Raw genomic sequence first — 22,744 nt, forward strand, 5'->3', positions numbered from 1 at the left:
TACATCCGTTCCTCTTGCCATCAACTCTCAGAAAGATAAAACCCATTATTAGCTCTTCTGCTCTCCATACACCTTTCTTCTGCCTCTCTCCTACCTCCTTTCTTCCCTCCATCAACTTTTTCTACTCTACTTCCCCTTCCTTTCTCCTTCTCCTCTCTTCATTCCACCTCCTTATTCTCCACATCTTCCCCCCTTACCCTCTCTTCCTATCTTTCTTCTCTCCTCTGCTTCCCACTCTTCCTCTCATTCACTTGGTGTATTTCAGCTTCTGAGCAAATGCCATTCTGCTGATGGTATTTATGCTTCCATATCAATATACTTAACATATCTTAGTTTTAAAGAAAAATAAGAGAAGACAGTATACATGTGCAATCATATTTCTTTAAAATCTAACACCCCTCATCAAGCCTAATATACATCCCGGCCTCCCCCCTCCCCCCAATCCCCCCAGCCTTCCCTACCCCAACTTCCCAGAACCCATACACGATGTCAGCCTCTGCTTTGCTGCTGCTTCGGCTGTCATTGAAACGGGGGGGGGCATGGTATTTGGGAAGGGAATCATTATGTGCTGAGGAAGATTCTAGACGCTGGCCTGACCATCTCATTGCGCATGCGGAGGAAGGGAGTTTCCCGCCAAGGTTAACTGTCCAGCATTCCATCCTGGTGATGTTTTTTGAAGATATCTCCCACCTGACAGTTGGGTGAATTATAATTGGACTATGGACTGGGGTGCCAAGGGGAGGGGATTGAACTATACATGATATTCTTTGCTTTCGCGCCTAATTAACCAGATTCAGCTTTGCTTCGCTACTATTTGTTTGTAATTAGTAAAGTACACTTAATTTCAAGCAAATGGAGTTGAGTGGTTTCTTCCTGATTATTAAATGAAGTAGCATCTGACACACGGTATAAATCTTTAACAAAAACAGTCTAAAATATTTGAAAAAAGAATAGAAAATTGATAACATCTTTAAATGGAACTTAGCTCCTCCTTGCTAAGCTAACTTTAAAAATTTATATCATTCCTGATCTTAATCATAAGCTGTCTGGAATTTCTTAGTCCCATATTTATTTTGAATATAATCGATCCATTTTTTCCAGTCTCGTTTATATCTCTCATTTGAGTAGTCCTTAAGATATGCAGATATTTAGCCATCTCAGCTAAATTTGTGACTTTCAATGTCCATTCTTGAATTGTAGGCAAATCTTCCTTTTTCCAGTATTGCGCCACCAACAATCTAGCTGCAGTTATTAAGTGCAAAATCAAATTAATCTCTACAACTATACAATCATAATTATACCTAACAAAAATAACTGAGGGGTAAACTTTATCCTTTTTTAAAGAACATTTTGCATAATCCACTATATTTTTATCCAAAATGCCTTAACCTTTTTGCAAGTCCACCATATATGAAAATATGTAGTGTCGAGAGAATCACATCTCCAGCATTTGGGTTGTAAGTTCGGATACATAGAAGCCAATTTTTTAGGATCTAAATGCCATCTATAAAACATCTTGTAAAAGTTTCTCTCAAGTTTTGGGCTTGTGTAAATTTTACATTTCTTACACAAATCCTTTCCCATGTATCCAACATTATTGGTTCTTCAATATTTTGAGCCCACTTTATCATACAGTTTTAGCTAATTCTGTTTCAGAGTCCACTGTATTAATACATTGTATAGTCTCTTTATATGCATTAAGCTTTGACCTCTTATTTGTTTAAATAAATTATCCTCGACTTGCATAAAACCAATTTTTTGATCTGTTTTCCACCTGGCCTGTAGCTGTCCATACTGGAACCATGTTTGAATTACCTTTTCCTCTTTTAATTCATCCAAGGATTTTAGTTGTAATACACCCCTTTCTAGGGTAAGAAGCTGTCTGTAAGTAATTATATCCTGTTTTTGTATTATGTTCATATTTCTATTGCATGTCTAGGAATTGCCCACATGGGTATCTTATCATTTAATTTTATTGATATTTTTCCAGACCGCAGTAAAGCATTCCTTAAAATATGACTTTTAAAATTCTTGTCCACTTTTTTGTTATATAGCAGGTAATATGCCAGCCATATACCAGATCATACCCCTCGATATTAAGTATTCTATCATTTGTTAAATTAATCCAATCACTAATTACAGATAAAGCTATGCGTCATAGTATAGTTTTAAATTGGGTAATTTCAAACCTCCCTCTCACGCGCATCTTGCATTATTTTTAGTTTTACTCTCGGCTTCTTCCCTGCCCATACAAATAATACCCTTCTGCCATTCTAACAGGTTCACATCTTTTTTAAGTATAGGTAGCATTTGGAAAAGAAATAAAATTTAGGTAAAATATTCTTTCACTGCTGCTATTCTTCCCAGCAAGGATAACTGTAACTTCTCCATTTTTTCATCTCTGTCTGTATACTATGCCAAAGTGGTTCATAATTATACTTATATAACTTCCCGTTTGAGGTTGAAATATGAACTCCTAAATATTTGACCTTTTTAACTATTTCGCATCCTATCATTCCTTCTAGTTCTTCCTTTTGTTTAGTATTCATTTGTAGCTAATATTTTTGTTTTCCCTAGATTTATTTTAAATCCTGACACTTGACCATATTGATTAATCATATTCATTAAGATTACTAGATTCCTGCGGTTGGGTTAATATTATAACCAGATCATCCACGAAAGAAAGTACTCTATATTCTTGCTGCCTAATCTTAATTCCCTTTAGGCCCTCCAAGCCCCATATTTTATTCAACAATATTTCCAAAGTTATAATAAACAATAATGGGGACAAGGGAAACCCTGTCTTGTACCTTTTTCAATTTGAAAAGAATCTGTTAAACTTCCATTAACTATAATTTGAGCTTTTGCTGTTGATATATTGCTTTAATTGATTGTAAGAAACGTTCTCCTATTTGCATTTTTTGCAGTGTTTTCAACAGGAATTGCCAGTTAACTCGATCAAAGGCTTTCTCAGCATCCAGAAATATGACGCAGCAGGAATTTGGTTATTCTTTCCCAAATATTCTAGTGCATTAACAATTAATCTTACGTTACTTCTCATTTGTCTCCCTTGAATAAAACCTGTTTGATCATTATGAATCAATTGTTGAATAACCAACATTAACCTATTTGCTAGTATTTTAGTAAAGATTTTATAATCTAGATTAAGTAGTGATATAGGTCTGTAGTTTTTTGGTTGGGTAATATCTTGGTCTTCTTTGGGTATCAGGGATATAAAAGCTGTCTTCCAAGATGGAGGTACCTTACCTTCGTTTGAATCTTATTAAATAATTCCTTAAGAGGTTCTACCATTTCTAATTGTAGATTTTTATAGTAAGCCGCTGTCAAGCCATCTGTACCAGGTGCCTTCCCTGCCTTTAACTGCTTAATTACCTGTAGAATTTCCCCGAAGTTATTGGTTGATTCAATCTTTCCCTCTGCTCTTCTTTAACTATGGGTTTTTCTTTATCCAAGTATCTCTATATCTAGACCTTTAATTTTGTCACCCTTGTACAATGCTGTAAAGAATTCACGGAAGACCTTTTGAATCTCACCCTGTTGATACACTTCTTTCCCTCTGTAGTGCAATTTGGCTATGTTACGAAATTTTTGTTTTTTCCTAATCTGATATGCTAACCATCTACCAGATTTATTTGCATTGCAAAAGTGTTATGTTTGCATATAACAGACTAGTGGCTACCTGGTCTGAGATCGCATATTAAATTGTTTTAATAAGGTAATTGCTTCTTTAATCTTTATATCTCCTGGTTTTAAAGTTAACTCTTGCTCTTTCTTCCTAATTTCATCTTCCAGTTCTGTTCGCTTTTCCCCTTGTTTACGTCTATGTAATCTATTTAGATTTATCAAAGCTCCTCTATATACGCTTTACTTGCATCCCATACAATTTCCATAGATGTACCCTTATTCATATTAAAAACAAAGTATTCTGTTAACAATTTTACATTCATTAGTATATTCTCATATCTAAATAAATTTTCATTCAATCTCCAAGACCTTCTTGCTTGCGTCACCCTCCCACTCCATCCAAACTGGATTATGATCTGATAAAACTCTGGCACATATCTTTGTCTTCTTCACCCTAGAAAGCAAATCATTGGTAGTTAGTATGAAATCAATTCTGGAAAAGGATTGATGTCTATCAGAAAAGAAGGTAAAATATGTTCTTCTGCATTTCTTTCTCGCCAAATATCTCTCAGTTCGAAATCATCATTGTATCGAAAAAGGATTTAGGTAGTTTCGCTCGCATTTGAGTATTTGGCCGAGAAGCCTTCTTATCTTTCTTAGTGTCCATAACACGTTCCAGTCACCCAATAGTATGCAGGACCTATAATCCCACTGTACTAATTTGGCATGAAGCTTTCTATAAAATCCATCTTGTTGTTGATTGGGAGCATATATTCCCAATAGCAATGTCCTTTTCCCTTCTAATACCAAGTCTATTGGGTTTTTTTTTTTTTTTTTTTTTTTTTTTCTTACCGATATTTATCTTACCTGTGGGATCTGCTTCGATTAATTCAGCTTTCATATCCTTCCTTAAGTATATAACTATATAATTTTTCTTCTCTGAAGCAGAAGCTATAAAATGTTGTCCAAATCTTGTATTAATCTGATATTTTTGATCAGTTGATCTAATGTGAGTTTCTTGCAAACAATTACATCATTCTTGAACTATTTAAGATAATGATTTATTTCTTTCTTTTCTGTGGAGAGTTTAATCCATTGACGTTCCATGTTAGGAACTTAGTTGTCATCTTTGGCTCCCTGAAGCTTTTTTAGAGCCATCTGAACATCCTGGAATTTAACCTTTGGTCTGGCTCCTCCCACTGCTTCTAAGCTGGTACCTGTAGCATCTTGACCGGTAACAGGGGTTTGTTGTGACTGTCGCTTTTTTAATGTTGGTCCATTCGTCTGGTAATCACATGGGTTTGTCTTCGTTCCTTGGCTCCGTGCTTCTGAGAGAGAAAGATGATCCATCCTTATTGATAATTGTGTAGTTTGCTGTCTATCTTGTCCTTCTTGTTCTCTTTCTCTAGGTCCAGGGGGGGGGTGTCCGGCCTTCAAGATATTATGGCAAAAATCTCAGGCCTTCCATATTGAATTAAAACCATATCTTTGCCCCTGAAAAATTAGTGCTAGTCCAACTGGTGCATCCCATCTGAACTGTAGCTGACGATTTTTAAGCTCTTCGACTAAAAAGCATAGTCTTTTCTAGATCTTAGCATTTGAGGTGGTATCTCTTTCAAAACACTCACTTCCTGACCCCCAATTTGAAGCTTGGTTTTATAGGACTCTTGCAATATCATATTCCTCATGTCTCTTGTGGTAAACCACAATGTCCCTTGGAAGTTGCTTCTGTTTAGCAAGCCAGGAGTTAACACGATAGACCTTATCAATTTGCCAATCAAAATTCCCCCCCTGGCCTTCCCATCAGACTATCGAAAGCTTTTGAGAGAATCTGTTTCAGATTTTCCTGGTTATTTTCACGCAAACCTCTTATTCTTAGAGCAAGTTCCATTTGTCTATACTGTAACATAATAATTTCTTTTTCAGCATCTCCAACTTTTTGTTGAACCATGTCTATTTTGGATACCAAATTAATATTAGAGTCATTAAGATCTTCTAATCTGCTTTCAATTCCGGACACATAATCTGAAAATGAATTAAGAACCCCCAACATCATCCCTGATCTTCTGAACCCGGGTCTCAAGTTTATCAGACAGTTCTTTATGAGCAACGGATATCTCCTCCTTAATTTTTGTTTCCATCGTAACTACATGATTTTTAAAGGCTTCAGCCAGTTCCTTCTGAAAAGTTTCTTTAGTTAACGGCTCCCCTATGGGGGGAAGAAGTAATGACTGTAGTTTCGTGCCGGGGGGGGGAACTGCCCGCACTTTTGAAACGGGGGGGGGGGACCTTTTGGATAGGGTTTTGCTTAGAAGCCATTCCAAGTTTTAATCTTCTTCAGCCAATTAATAAGTCTATGCTGGTCGATTGTACAGCAATTGCTGTTTAATTTAGTAATAAATCACTCCTTTTCTTTGAAGTTTTAAACTCCGTAGAAGTTCAAAGCCCGATCAGTGTTACGAAGCTGCTTGGCACCATTTTGTATATCTCTTTAGCAAGTAAGATATCAGAAGGAATTCTTGTAAAATGAAGGTAAGGATTAATACAAACAATTAAAAGTTCACGTGTATAGGCTCTGCTCGTCTTGAATTCAGTAGATCAAATTTTTGTTCTGAGGGTGGGTTTTGTTTTGTGCTGCTAATAAACAGCAGGAATTCCTGGCACGGAGACAATTCTGCTCTCGGGTGCCCTTCCTCCCCTCCCAGAGTTGGTCTGAGAAAGTTAGTTGGCACGTTGCCCAGCACAATTAGCTCACCTTATCTCCTTAGCCCGAAGGAAAGATAAACAAGCTGTCAAACGGCTGATGGATTGCTGTTCAGACAGTTTAACGCAACCAGAATTCCGGAGCTGTTAACGACCAGCTCCCACCAGCAAGCCCCCCCCAGGAAGCCCGGGGGTTTTCATTTTCCTTAGGCGAATTCACAATCTCCCTGCCAGTGTTGGGCTAATTAGGCATCAGGTGCACCCCAAATCCAATAATGCTGCTACTTCCTCCCCTTTCTTTCAGTTGGGGATAAAAAGTCGTAGGAGTGGGGTGAGTGGTTCGATTGGGTTGCTTACCAGTGGGTCATCTTCTGGATCATTTTTGGACGGGCTCAAGTCTTCTAGGGGTGCTGGAGTTTCTTCCTCTGGGTTTGGGGGGAATGAAACTCCATGGCATCCTGGCTTCTCTTTTCCTCAGGGGTGGGTCTTGCAGGTTCCTCCCTGACAGGCAATCAGGCTTTCTGGTGGGGTTTTCGAATGGCACTGCTGTGTGATGCCCCTCCTTCCCACACTTGAAGCAACCTAATGGCATCAGTGCCATGGCTGTTTGGGACTTGAATGGTTCCTGCCATCCCTGGGGTGGGGATCTTCTCCAGGCTTTGACAGTGTGGTGCTGGCTTCAGGTCATGTTAATCTCTGCCTCCTCTGCCACCAGGTACCATTCATGCAGGGGGTTAGGGCCCCCTCCCCCTGGGCCAGGCAGGCAGTGCACAGGCCATCATTGAGCCTGTCTTTGAACCCAGACTAGGATATCTTCTGGCCAATTGACTCAGGCGGCCAGGTTATGGAATTCCTTAGTGTATTCAGCTATAGGGCGATGGCCCTGCTTTATGACTCTAATACGGTTATGAGCTTTGCAATCAGCGAGCGGGTCTTCGAAGCAGTGATGCAGGGCTGACTTGAATCGATCAAACTCCTGCAGCTCTACAGTATCAGAATTGTAAAGGATCACCATCCATCTGGCAGCAGCCCCTTCTACGGCTAGGGTGATAAATCACACTTATGCTCTGGGTTGGAAAATTGCATCCATATTCTTGCATATAGGTGAGGATCTGAGCCAGGAAAACCCCCAATTTCTGGGATCGCCATCAAATGTTACCCCCAAGGGGGGAGTTTTCCTCTCCAGCCATGGGTTCCTGGGTTGGCCGGGAAACATCACCTAGATTGGAATGGCAGGAGACTGGATCCCTCGCTGCTCTTCCAGCTTGGTTGGCTGCTTGGTCATTTGTGGTTGGATCGGGGTGCATTCTCAGGGTGCTTTGGGTGCTGGATCACCCATTCTCATCCATTGGCATTCTGGTTCACCTCGGACATTGAGGTTTTGCAGGGCTTCCATCATGAGGTGGTTGATGTGCTGCTTCAAATGACCATCTGTTAGGGGTTCCCTGATCAATTCCTCCTGATTGGAAAGGGCTTCCAGTTCCTTTTTCCATACAGCTGCCATGAGGGTCGCCCCCCTAGTTCTTCTGTCCCAGCTGTCCCTTTTTCCTACACCAACAAACCATCAGGGCTTCATGGAACTTTCAAAGACAGCTTCGATGTCTTCTATCGGGTTGGGTATTTGTCAAGGTTTCTCACCAGCACTCGGCTTCCCCTTGTTCACTGCTCTATTTGGACATTTTTGCAGGGACCTCTTGGTAGAGTATAAATTTGGAAGAAATGTTGGAATATAAATATTTGGAGTATAAATTTGGAAGAAAAAAGTTTCTTCTCCAGGTTGACTACTATTGCAGAGCCTACTTTATGTAAGGATCTGCCTCACACACACACCCTTCAAAAAAGTATATACTCTTGAAAACCTGGTATTTCAAAAGGAATCTTTTATTGAAAAGGAGTGAAAGCAAATCAACATTCAAAGCAGGCTATGGGACCTCAGGCTATACAATCCATGATAAAGGGATGTAGGAACCTCTCCCAATGTGGTTTCCCACCAATCCGGAGGTGTGAAGACGTTTTTGTACTGGCCTCTCTGAGAAGAATGTCAGATTCACGGATGTGACAGAGTATGTTGAAACATTGTATGTTAGAGCTGTCAAAATCTAAGATACCATATAATATATTCCCTACTTACAAGAACTTAGAAAATAAAGTTAGATCAGCACTCCAATCATTGGAAGCTGGAAGACTACAGGAATTGATGGGAAACTCCATGTAATATGGCAAGAATCAATCAAGCTTCTAACCAACATATGCAGCAAATCTATAGGTAGTGCAGTCAAGAATTGAGTCTAAAGCTTGAGACCTAGATCTCATTGTAGACTAATTTCTTTTCATATCAATTTAATAGTCAGTGATGGCTGCTCCATCATATATTTTTTTCCTTTTCTGTCAAAAGTTGCCCTCTTTATGACAGTGTGTGTATTCTGATTATCTCCAGGTGGAAATAAAGTAATTTATGTCAGGCAAATTGGATAATGAAGAATTTAGCAGCATGGATTGTCAAGCCACTGCTCTAACACTTATCATTCTTCAGAAACCTTGTTAGCTCCTAATTACTTTATAGCTGTATGTCAATATTTTAATCATTTTATATAAAGCCTGCATATTTTGGGATCTGTATATTTCACTGACCACCTTACACACACTCTCCCTGATGCCCCATCTCCAATTCCTGTGAAGACTGAGTTCTCATAGCAAGGTGTTCTTCCCATTCCATGCTACCTGATAGAATGTGTATGATGTGAACTTTATTTAAAATATATTCATTATATTTGATTCTACACTTCTGTTTATATACAAAAATAAACTGTATAGGTAGCTAAGTTAATAAAATAGAAAGGTAAATCTTTCCTCTGAATATATGTATTCCTATCAGGCTGGGCTATATAAGATTTAATAAAGGGTTTTTTAAATTGTTATCTGTTTCCCTATGTATGTCCTGCTTAGATAGAGACTATGAAGTAGATAATCCTATGTTATTTATATATGTAGTTCTACTACCACATATAAAATAGGGGTTTGTAAAATGAAGTCTTCAAATTTAATTATAGTATATTAAGAATATAAAACTCAGACCTTGGGGGAGTACTTCAAAATAAATTAATTGAGACGGAGAAACCTGACAGTAATTAATAAAAGAACATTCAAAACTTTTAGCTTTCAAAGAAATTTCTGCTACTATGTTACAAACTAATTGTAACATCTGACACAATTACAGCAATATGTTGTAGCCATTATTATGTTTTGATAGAAAACCTTGTAATTAATAATGTGACCATCATGTGGGAAAATTTTTGCAGGAAATTTTATTAGTTTATTTATTAACCTTGTATGCCAGTTGACTCCCAATAATTTACCTAGTACTGCATAATCATAAATGTTAGGAAAGACAATTTTAGCACTATTTTTTAAAAAAATAATATTCAAAGAAAGTATAGCTTTACCATGAAATATTTGTTCTCATGAAAGAAAGAGGAACATAGAGCCATGATGGCATTTGACAGATCGAATCTCACCAGGCTCAAGGTTGACTCAGCTTCCATCCTTCTGAAGTGAGTAAAATGAGGACACAGGTTGTTAGGGCAATATGCTGATGTAAAAGCATTGTGAAACAGTATTTGAGTCTACGTGCTATTGCTAAATGCTATATCTGTATGGACAAAGTATATTGAAAAATGAAACTAACAAAAAGGCTTTCATAGCTATCTTTTAATTAAGAAACCATGTATTCATCATAAAAAGGGAAGATTCGTGGTGACTGGAAAGTTCAGCAAGTTTTCTACATTATTACTTCATTAAAACTATTTCTTAAAAGAAAAAATGGAAGACACTCAATTTGTATGGCTGTCCTTTGCTTTAACAACTAGTGTTCATTACTAGGAGAAAGAACAGGCCCACTAATGTACTAGTGAAACAGAGATAAATGAGCTACAACCACCAAGGTTATTCATTTCCTGAAATGTAATTTCCAAGACACCTTTGAGATAATTTTCTATTGGGAAATATACTTGACCATTGGCATTTAGCAATAATCTCAACAAAAACAAGGACAATGATTTATTGCTCATACTATACCATAATGAAGGGGTTTTTTCCCCATGAAACTGCATAGCGTGGAACTTGGTTGACTGATCTGAATCAAAGTACAGTGGAATAATTTAAAGTGTAGTATTTCCTAGCCCAAAGAAAAAAGGAAACATGCTGTTTTTCTATCAAGAATTATAGGGTTCTAGCCTTTCTTTTATAGGGGACGTGGTGGCTCAGTGGCAAAGATGCTGAGCTTGTCGATCAGAAAGTTTGACAGTTCAGTAGTTCAAATCCCTAGCACCGCATAATGGAATGAGCGCCCATTACTTGTCCCAGTTTCTGCTAACCTAGTAGTTCAAAAGCATAAAAATGCAAGTAGAAAAATAGGAACCATCTTTGGTGGGTTGCCAATTTTTTTACTACCTGTTTGGGCGCGCACGTGCAACACTTCTGTGCATGCACAGAAGCATCCAGATGGGTGGGCAGAACCTCCCGCCACCACTACTACCAGTTCACCCAATCCGGGCCAAACTGGCAGCAACCCACCTCTGCTGGGAAGGTAAAGTATTCTGTGCACCTTTGTCATTTAGTCATGCCGGCCACATGACCATGGAGATGTCTTCGGATAGCACTGGCTCTTCAGCTTTGAAATGGAGATGAACACTGCCCCCTAGAGTTGGGAACGACTAGCACATCTGTGCGAGGGGAACCTTTCCCTTTAGTCCTTTTTAAAGGCTAGAGTCACAAACATAGTCTGTTATGTTTGATTATCTATAACCAGTGGTGGGATTCAAACAATTTAACAACCTGTTCTCTGCCCTAATGATTTCTTCCAACAATCAGTTCACCAAACTGCTCAGCAACTTAACAATCGGTTCTCCTGAAGTGGTATGAAATGGTTGAATCCCGCCACTGTATACAGGGGTGGATTCCAGCAGTCGCTACTGCCGGTTCACTCATGGCTGTGCCACATGCATGTGCATGCTGCATGCACCTGCACAGTACAATTAAAATTGCTCTGTGCATGCACAGAAGCAAAAACTAAGATGGTGGCGCCTATGGCACCACCCAGAGAACCAGTTCAGGGGCATGGCGGGCTTGGGTCACTGCTGGTTCCAGTGACCCAGGCCACCAAACCACTACCGGTTCAACTGAACCGGTCCAAACCAGTAGGAACCCACACTGTGTCAACTCTCTGTGTTGACATTCCATGCAGAGCATCGGAGGAGCCGGATCTCAGATTACAGTAGCTGGGTTGAGATGGATGAAGCTATTGGGTAACATGATTTATGACAAAGACTGAAGAAAGGACAGTAATACGGGCTGCGAATAAGAAATGCCTAATGAAGAATGCCTAATGAAGCTGTTATTAAATCACTGCTTTTTGTATTACAATATTGGGTCGCTTATTATGAATCAGGCAGTTAGAGGAACTTTACAGACAGCCATCTTTTGATTTTAAATATCGGGGGTGCCAAGGGGGAACTCAGAAGACCATGGCAAAAGGCCACCTATCCGAAGAGAGCTGGAGGGCAGCCAGACTTCAAAGCCGAGATGAGCAAAACAACAAGAGATAAGTAAATAACCCCTAAAAACAGGTAAAGTTGAGCCCCCACTGCACCCCTAAAGGCCCTGAGCGAGCTGGGAAGAGTGGAGGGGATGCTGGACTGGAATCAAGCCAGGCTCCCAAGGCCCCAAATGGAGCCCTTGGGAAGTTCTATAGAGCAACGGATGGAGGAATTTGACTGGGTCCCTCTGTGAAGAAAGGCCGTTATGTATGCCAAAAGAGAGGAGAGGAGCAGTGGATCCTCTTGAGGTGATGAGAATGCAACCCCCCTCTCTACCCATTAGAAGGAAGATGAAGCCAGTGCCTCTCCCACGTAGCAGCCCAGGGCAAATAACCCCCCCCACACACACACACTGCAAGGCGTAGATGACTTCCTACGACTGCTAGAGGCCAGATTTGAGGAGGTGGAGGAGGACCTGTATGTGGAAGATGAGCTCAGCGACGTAAAGCAAAGGGGCCGCCCCATCAAAGAGCACATCTGCAAATTTAGGAGTTATTGGAAGGCTACCCCATTTGCCAAAGCGTCTGTTAGCGTATTTTTTTCAGAACAAGTCTGGACCAGCAGATTGCCCAAGTAACTGCCTACTGCGACATTCCAAACAGACTCTCTGAGTGGTTCTGAGTAGCAATAAAAGTCGACAGCAGGCTGCATGCCAACGACATGAGAAAGCAACCGGACACAAAAGAGAGAGGTCAACCTGACCTAAAACCACCCAGCGGATGGGGAACCACAGCACGACAGCGGGCCCTGAGACCAGTCCTCCCTCGAAGTCTGCTGAAATGCTACAGATACGGGGAATGGACCACATGGCATCTGCATGCACAACCCCAACCCCGATGCCGAGGCCAGAGCTACTATCCAGGGCACAACTGGAACACGACCACAAACAGGCTACCCACACATCTTGAAAGGTCCTCCAAGTTGCCAAGGTCCCTCCCCAACCAGATGAATTGGGGGGAACCCAAGGCAACAATGACCAGTCACCAGAATCCTATGACAGTGACGACGAGAGCAAAAATGACCAAATGGTGAGAGGGCCAATTTGCCCTTTCCTTTTTCCAATACACCTCACAGCCCCAGAGACAGGAAGCCAAGGGGATTTTCAAGTCCTAAAAGACTAAGGCTACACTAGATGCTTGATCAACCTAACCACAATCCTGAAACTGGGGATCAGAGCAAAAAGACTGGCCCACCCAATCCAGTTCAAACAGGTTGACGGGTCCCTAATGGGGGAGCCTATGTCACCCACCTGACTGAACCAGTAAGACTAGAGCTAGTGGATCACTGGGAAGTAATTTGATTCATAATAGCCCCCAAAATGACAGGTGCAGTCATACTGGGACTCCCCTGGCTAGACAAGTGGGGACTGACCATCTGATGGCAAGGGGGTACCCACAGACTTAGGATAGAAAAGGGGCCCCAACCCCTTTTCCAACAGCAAGCAGAAGCACCACCTAAGCAGGGAAACCACCCAAAACAGCACACCAGAACATCTGGGAGCCACATCCGACAAAAACCCAGAGATCGAACAGATCCCAGGGGAATATCAGGACCTCGCAGAAGTATTCAGTAAGACAGAATGCAACATTCTGCCCCACCCCCACTGTGAGGCACATTGTGCCATCAAAATTATTCCCAGGGCAAAACTACCAACCCAAGCTGTATGCCATGATGCCCCGGAAAATACAAGAAATGCACAAATACATAGACAAAAACCTAGCACGAGCATTCATCGAGCAGCCAAGCCACGGGTTGTGGCATCAGTCCTCTCAAAGAGAAAAAAGACAGAACTATGAGACTGTGTTGGGCTTTCGAGGGATAAATGCTGTGTGCGTACACAACCTATACCCCCTCCCCGTCATGAAAGATATGCTATCTCACTTAGCCAAGGGGAAAGTGTTCACCAAATTAGACCTCAGACAGGCATACTACTGAATATGGATCAGGGAGATGAGTGGAAAACAGTGTTCAACTACCCCCTAGGGAGCTTCCAATTCAAAGTGATGCCTTTCTGACTACAGGGAGCCCCAGCAGTGTTCATGCAGTTAATACACGAGGTGCTGCATGAGCACCACTACAAGAGGGTCCTTGTCTACCTGGTTGACATCCTCATCTACATTGAGACCATGGACGACCACATACCCCTGGTCCACCAAGTGCTGGAAAAACTTCTGGCAGCCAACCTATACGTCAAGCTATCAAAATGTGAATTCCACTGTGAACAACTAGACTACTTAGGCTACTGAGTGTCAAATGAGGATAGAGATGGACCCAGCCAAAGTGCAAGCCATCCTAAGCTGGCAACCCCCTCGCACCCACAGACAGCTACAAAGCTTCCTAGGTTTTTGCAAACTTCTATAGGCAATTCATCCCCTGCTTTACGAAGATTGCCAAACCCCTGACAGACCTCCTGAAGGGAGCCCAGGAACAAAACCTCACCCAGGACAACCTATACAGTGGGACCTAAACTGCCCAAAGCATACGAGTCACGAAAATAAATGTTTGCAAAGGAACCGGTGCTGAAGCATCCTGACCCTGAGCAACCCTTCATGATCCAAGCAGATACCAGCGACATGCATGGCAGTGGGAGCGGTACTACTCCAAAGAAACAATCAAGAAAATTTACAACCCTGTCCCTATACCTCCCACAAGCTCACAGACACAGAGAGACAATGGGCTGCATGGGAAAAGGAGGCTTTCACAGTGAGATGGGCTAACCTGGAGACACCTGTTGGAAGGGGGCTAGAAACCGTTTTGGACTGACCATAAGAATCTGGAGGCTCTCAGGACCCCACAGAAACCCAAACAAGTCCGCTGGGCTCAATATTTCAACCACTTTGACTTCGTGCTAAAGCACATTCTAGGGCAGAAGAACTTTTTAGCTGACACCCTCTCCCTCATGCCCCAGTACAAATGTGAATGGAAGCAGGTGGTGGACGCCATCAATCCCTCTATCCAAATAGCTGCCCAAGTGACCACCAGATGACAATGCCATGACCGGCACGACCAACCAGCTTGCAACCTAACCATGAGACTCAAACCTGAACTGCTAGCAGACCCCTGGTTCCAAAACCAACACATCTTGACAAAAAGATGACCTTGCATGGAAGGGGATGAAACTCTATGTCCAGGAATCCCTACGCACCCTAATTCTCGACGCCAAACTGCCAGGACACTTTGGATTCCTAAAGATGTTAAATTTAGACTGGATGCACTTCTGATGGCCCAAAATAAAGATATGGACAGTTATGTAAAAAGTTGCACCATCTGTGCCACAATGAAGAAGCAATTGGGACACCCCCTCTCCCCCCCAGATTGCTGCAACCAGTAGCAGAGCCAACAAGGCCGTGGAAAAAAAATCCAAACAAGCCTGGGAGAAGGACATAGCCTTGAATCCTATACTGGTACTCAATTGTTTTTGCTTGCACAGATTGCCTTTGAAAAGTGAGGGGAGCCAGATGTCAACTTTCTGTGTTGACATTCCATGCAGAGCATCGGAGGAGCCGGATCTCAGATTACAGTAGCTGGGTTGAGATGGATGAAGCTATTGGGTAACGTGATTTGTGACAAAGACTGAAGGGAGGACAGAAACATGGGCAAAGTTCAGAAGCAGATAAAGAAAGCAAAAAAGATGGCTGCGAATAAGAAATGCCTAATGAAGAATGCCTAATGAAGCTGTTAATACAATACAATAGCAGAGTTGGAAGATACCTGGGGGTCTTCTAGTCCAACCCCCTGCCTAGGCAGGAACCCTATACCATTTCAGACAAATGACTATCCAACATCTTCTTAAAGACTTCCAGTGTTGGGGCATTCACAACTTCTGGAGGCAAGCTGTTTCACTGATTAATTATTCTGTCAGGAAATTTCTCCTCAGTTCTACGTTGCTTCTCTCCTTGATGTTGAAGAATACTGGGCCCAAAACAGAGCTTTGGGGTACTCCACTGCATACTTCCCTCCATGAAGATGCAGTTCCATTGAGGACTACACGTTGAGTGCAGTTGGTCAGTCAGTTACAAATCCATCTGGTGGTGATGCTGTCTAACCCACATTCTTCTACTTTATCTAGTAGTAGGTTATGGCCTACCTTATCAAATGCCTTACTGAAGTCCAAGTAAACTATATGACGGCATTCCTCTGGTCCACTAATTTTGTTACATTATCAAAGAATGTAATAAGATTAGTCTGGCATGATCTGTTTTTGACAAACCCATGTTGGCTTTTGTCTATTACTTTGTTTGCTTCTAGTGTTTGCTAATTCGTTGCTTGATTATCTTTTCCAGAATCTTTCCTGGTATTGAGGTCAGGCTGATAGGTCTGTAGTTTCCTGGATCTGTTCCCCCCCCTTTTTTTGAAGATGGGAACCACATCAGCTCTTTTCCAATCCTCTGGTAGTTCCCCAGTGCTCCAGGATCTCTAAAAGATATAGTTCAGTGGTTCTGAGATCTCGTCTGCCAGTTCCTTCAGAACCCTGGGGTATAATCCATTCGGTCCTGGTGATTTGAACTCATCTAGGGAAGACAGGTGCTCCTTTACCATTTTTTCCCTATTTCAACTTGTGTTCCTAATCTGATTTTTGTGGTGCTGTTTTTGATAGGTTGGACTGTTTTATCCCTTTGTGTAAAGACAGATGCAAAATATGAGTTAAATAGTTCTGCTTTCTCCCTGTTGCTTGTCACCTTCTTGCCACTTTCTCCCAGCAATGGACCAATTGTTTCCTTAACTTTTTTCGTGTTTTTAACATGTTGGAAGAAGCTTTTTTTTGATATTTTTTAAATATTTTTTAAATAAATAACTGCTCTTTGTATTACAATATCGGGTCGCTTATTATGAATCAGGCATCATTAGGGAACTTTACACACTGACTGTATATAACAATTCCTGTAGTTCATATTAACTTCCTCAGCAGTTCTTGAATTTGAAATGCTGTCTTAAGTAACTTGGAAAATTAATTTGAGCTTAATGCATATGGTAAAAATTTCCCAATTGCTAGTATGAAAGTGGAGTCTACAATGTTTAGCTGCTAACTGTGTCTAATATATTATGACAAATATACAGTTCTCTGGGAAATTATCTAAGGATGCTTGTGCCTAAGGATGTTTTTCTACGTATAATTATGAGAGACTTTTATGGAAGCTATTTCAGGGCTTTGAATGTTTTTCTGCTTTAAGGAGGAATGGATATTATGCAGTATCTATTTTAACCAATATGTAGAGTGCCAAATACACATTGTTACTGTATTCATGCATAAACTACACCATAATAGGGTTTTCTTGCTTGATCTGTAAGCCATGATATTATTTAGTCAATATTCAAATTTAATCAAATTATAGCTTAACTTTTAAAAACATTGAAGCTTCTTTTTAAAACAACAAGAAAAAAATAGCAAACAAACATTTAGAATAAAAACTTTACAAAATGGTAAGCTTTTTGTCCGTTTGGCAGTAAGCACTAAAAATGTAATGGTCTCACTTTGTCCCACTTCCTGTCATAAATATTTGGCCTAAAGCCTAATTCATGTCTCCTCCCCTCAAAAAACCATATTCCAGAAATTCTGAAATGTCAACATCTTATAATTTTTTTCCTTATGCAGAATTTTAAAATCTAACCAATTTTGAATCCCCATTTTGAATTCATATGGACTATGCTGATGATGTTATTCTTGCTTCCACCAACAGAGGCGATCTACAGCAGCAACTTTAAACATGGAATGATCGCCTCAACCATTTTGGACTCTGCCTCAACATCAAGAAAACTGAATACTTAGAGATTGTCACCACCCCTGGAATGCTTCAAATCAAGAAGGTGGATATTTTTTGATATCTGGGATCCCACCTACTAGGCAACAGTGACATCAATGGCAAGGTGTGAACAAGGGTGAATGCAGCCTGGATGCATTGCTGAGAACTCACTGGTCTGTTATGTGACAGACAAATGCCAACCTACCTTAAATCTAAGATTTACAAGACAACCATCCGTCCTATTGCACTATATGGCACTGAATGCTGGACAGCAACAACAGGGACTGAAAACTATCTCCATGCTATGGAAATGCAAATGCTCCATTGGCTATCAGGCATCTCCCTTCTTGACCACATCACAAATGACACCATTCGACAACATTTTGATGTGGCATCAATAATAGAAAAGATGTCAGATCCCTAAAAGTGATACTGCCATTCAATTGGGAGGAGGGGAACCTCGGAGTTAAATCATTAGCTACATCTGAAACAACTGAGTTTTGCAACTTTACAACTGGTTTCCTGTCACCAGGTGACTGAAGGTCCTAACATCTCTGATGGAATGTTTATGGTAGCCATGTGGGATGTATAACTTTGATATCTAACTAGAGATAGCCATGGGAACGTGTGCTTTATTGACTCCCAGGGCAGAAGAGTTAAGGAAGCATCACACTTGTGTATTGATCAGAATCTGCATTCGGACAAAGGGGGGGGTCATTATCAGCTTAATCCCATTTGCATGGCCTAAAGGTTTTCAAATGCTGCTTTTCTTCTAATGGTTTCAATCCTGCTTGATTATAGTTCCTTTTGAAATAATCCGTTTCAAGAGTCTTTACTTTCTCAAGTTAGGAGAGGAGCCATTACAGAAGATGAGAGAAGGCTTGCTCCGCTGGTATGGACACGTCTTGAGATCAGTACTTTACACTGTTGCCAAGACTGCCTACCAACTAAAAGTCAATGGCCGGCAACCATGCGAGTGCTCAAAAAAGAGATGGCAAGACACCATCAACAAAGATATGCAAGCTGCAGGCCTGCACCCTGAAGACGCAGCTGACTGTGTAAAGTGGTGTTCAATGATCTGAAAAGTGGAGCATGCATTTGCAGGAACATGCAGAGGAGGAGGAGGAGGAGGAGGAGGAGGAGGAGGAGAAGAAGAAGAAGAAGATGATGATGATTCAGAATTCATATAGTGAGAATGATCTACCACAGACTATATCAGCTATTCTCCTTTTACTGTCAGCACTTAGGTGTAGGGAACTATGGTATTTTATGACATTGGAAATCCATAAGTCATAAAAAGGCTATAGTTTCCCACATCTGCCTTAGAATATGTGCTTTTCCTATATCTAGGCTGAAAGATAAAATGTTTTGCATTAAAAACTGCACCCAGACGGGCCCAGTTCATCGAGCTACCAGTTCACCCGAACCGGTCCCAAACGGGTAGAATCCCACCCCTGATGATAGGGTATATAAACTTCCAATTTTTTAAATCAGTGATTTTGTGGGGATAATATGCAGACACATTCTTGACAATCAGTGTAGATGGCTTAAAAAAATAAAGCTGACTCTTTCTGAAAATCAACTTTCAAGGACAGTAACTTTGCTAGTTTGAGACACCTCTGAAAACTAGTTTCTATGTTCATGAAACAAGTCCTTCAAAAGCCTAAAATATGAGAATTGGCTTAATTGTGCAATACAACCATTTCCCATTGCAAACAGATTGCTTTGTTGGACAACAGAGTTCACTGTATCTGCTATTACTTGGAAAACCAATATACGCAAAATTAGATTGTTTCCAGAAATACAACTTTATTGAGAAGGTAAGAAAAAGTGGAAACATGATTTAAACACACTCGTGAAGACTTATAAAACTTATAAATCTTTAGGGTTACATATGAACTTGTGCCAATACTACTTAAACACCACACATACTAGTTCAGATGTATTCCACCTGCATGTGTTTAATACCAATTTACTAATTTTATCCTTCATGTTTTATTTATGTAAATATATTCAAATTAAAATCCAATGTCTGTATAGATCACAGTTTTGCCAATATTGTGAGTTAATAACTAGGACTTTGTAAGCACAATTGAAGGGCAAAGAAATATAAAATTCTTTTCCACTGCAGAGAGGCACCTAGAAATGATATCTGGCCAGGGAAATGTTTCACATAAATATAGTTGACCAAAGTTAGCAAAATTTATAGGATTATGTAGTTTTCTATGATCAGACACTACTATTGTATAAAGAGGAAACAAGATAATGATCTTAGAAAGCAAGCTAGTATGAGATTATAAAGGAAGCAAGCACATTAGCATATAAATATAACCCAGGGATAATTAGCCTATTTAAAATGCTTAATTAGCTGTATTTTACCATGTTTCAAGAACCATGGCTTTTGACTAACATCTATTAAAACAAGCATATGCATGTGCTGAATACTTACAATCTAAAAGTGAGCTTGCATAATTAAATAGTTATTGCATAAATATTGAAACTTATTATTAAAAAAATATTTAGATTAGATGTTTAAAGATGACAATTAGTTTATTTTTCTCTGACATCCATCACTGTTCTGCTTTTCAATAATATATTTTGAATTTCCCATCAGAACATCCAAATTTATCCAAATGTTAAAATTGGATGCTTCATTGACCATGTTAAACTTAGGGTGAAGCACCTCCAACATTTCTTCAAATTTACGATGCGATTTGCTACTGTTTCTTATTACTGCATGCATATATTAGGGCCAGTAATATTTTACAGAATATTTAACAAAGCTAAATAGAAAACCACTTCCCAAATCCTTTTTTAAAATGATTGATGAAATAGACTTAAAAGATGTTTGGAGAGAAAGAAACCCTACATAAAAAAGAATATACTTTTTTACTCAAATAGACATTTATCATGTTCCAGAATTGACATGATATGGGTTACAACAGATCTGATTTGTAACATACAGGAAGTTGAGATTGAACAAGTACCTGGGGCGGACCATAATCCAATGACAATCAAATGGAAAAGACAAAGGAAAAGATAGTAATGTATACAATGTTGAGCTATTATGATAAGTAATGGATATGAAAAAGGGAAGGTTAGAAATATTTTGGACTATATATAAAGATTATTAATAACAATAATAATTATAATAAAAAAACAAAGACAAAACTATATATAGTTAAGTTTTAACTAATAGGGGAAATGTTATGATATAGGATATAGTTAAATAAAGAAAGGATAATGATAATAAATTATATACATGGAGGATTAGAAAATTTTGGCATTAAATATTATGGATGTTTAGCTAAAACAGGATATGAGGACTTAATGTTAATGGAGGATTTTACAAATAAGTAAATGAAATGCCAGCACTGTGGTTATGTATTGAATCTTGGTATACTTAAGGATGAAGGATGTTTTAAATAACTGTAGTCAAATAAAAGTGGAGGTATGATGATGTTAATATAGTAAATATTTGAGTTAAGATATTGAATTAATATGAATTAATTTGATGACAGTGGAAGAGATGCACAAAAGTTTTTTGTAACCAGCTGATATACTTTCTACAATATATGTTTGTTTTGAAAATAAATAAATAAAAAAATTTATTAAAAAAAACACCAAAATAATGGAAAGGCCCCAGGCCCGGATGGGCTTCCAGTGGAATTTTACAAGACATTGCAGGAATTGTTGTCCCTTCCATTACTAGAAGTTATGAATGAGGTGATGTCAAAGAGGAGGATATCTAAATCATGATCAGAAGCATATATTACAACTCCTGCCAAAAGAGGAGACTGATTTACTACACATCAAGAACTATAGACCTATCTCCCTAATAAACTCAGATTGTAAGTTATTTCCTTCAATATTAGCAGAAATGATTCAAAAATATTTAAATAATTTTATTCACCCTGATAAAATGGGTTTTACCAAAGAGACAAATTAAAGAAAAGCAAATGGCATTGATGTTCTTAGATGCACAGAAAGCTTTTGATAATGTGAACTGGCGATTTATGTTCCTACAATTAGAACGGATGGGCTTTGGTAAGAAATTTATCCAAGCCATTCAAACCATATACCACAAACAAACAGCAGAGATAATGATAAATGGAGAATTGACAGACTCTATTGAAATAAAGAAAGGGACAAGACAAGGCTGCCCATTATCACCTCTACTCTTGTTTTAATATTAGAAGTTCTAAGTAGAAACATCAGAGAAGAAAAAGAAATAAAAGGAATGAAATCAGAAGGGAAGAATGCAAACTACAGGCTTTTGCAGATGACCTAGTTTTCATCTTAGAGGATCCATTAGAAACTGTACCTAAATTGAAAGAAAAAAATAGAGGAATATGGAAAAGTAGCAGGTTTGAAAATAAACAAAGATAAAATGAAGATTTTGACAAAGAATATATCATTAAGACAAAAGGAAGAACTGGAGGAAGCCTTGGAGATTCAAGTCACGAATAAGGTTAAATACTTGGGAATATGCTTAACAGCAAGATGCAGTGAGCTCAAAGAGAACAACTACCATAAACTTAAACAGTAGATAGCAATAGATTTGATGAAATGGGAAAATCTACAATTATCAATGACAAGGAGAATATCTACAATCAAAATGAATATTTTGCCCAGAATCTTATACTTGTTCCAGACAAGGCAACATTATTTGAAATTTCCAGTCTGGCTATCAACTATTCAAGCTTTTTCATATCCAATAATATACAAAAAGAAACAAACAGTTAGATATGTTTACAGTTATTATTTATTATATAATAATAAATTTTATTAATAAATATGGTGAAATATTGAATGCAGAGGGTGAACTTAAATCTATTCAAGACTTGGAACAGGAAAGGATAAAGATGAATTGGTTTTCATATGTTCAAATACAATCTAAAGATCATAAAATGGAAGGTTTCTATGACAAAATGACTGAGCTAGATAAACTTCTGACAGGTACTGATGAAAAAGTAATTAAAAATTATATGGACATTTGCTAGAGGTTAAACTAGAGGAAGAACAAGTTAACATAGGAAAAACCTATGATAGCTTGGGGGG

General features: G+C 39.3%; 1 protein-coding gene across 1 annotated transcript in view; it reads right to left on the reverse strand.

Annotated features, from left to right (window-relative positions):
* IL1RAPL1 (interleukin 1 receptor accessory protein like 1) overlaps positions 1 to 22,744 on the reverse strand; it is a 726,118-nt gene that overhangs the window by 150,310 nt on the left and 553,064 nt on the right. The gene's annotated exons all lie outside the window — the stretch shown is intronic.

The sequence above is a fragment of the Thamnophis elegans genome, chromosome 6 (genome assembly GCF_009769535.1).
Source record: "Thamnophis elegans isolate rThaEle1 chromosome 6, rThaEle1.pri, whole genome shotgun sequence".
Lineage (NCBI taxonomy): Eukaryota > Metazoa > Chordata > Lepidosauria > Squamata > Colubridae > Thamnophis > Thamnophis elegans.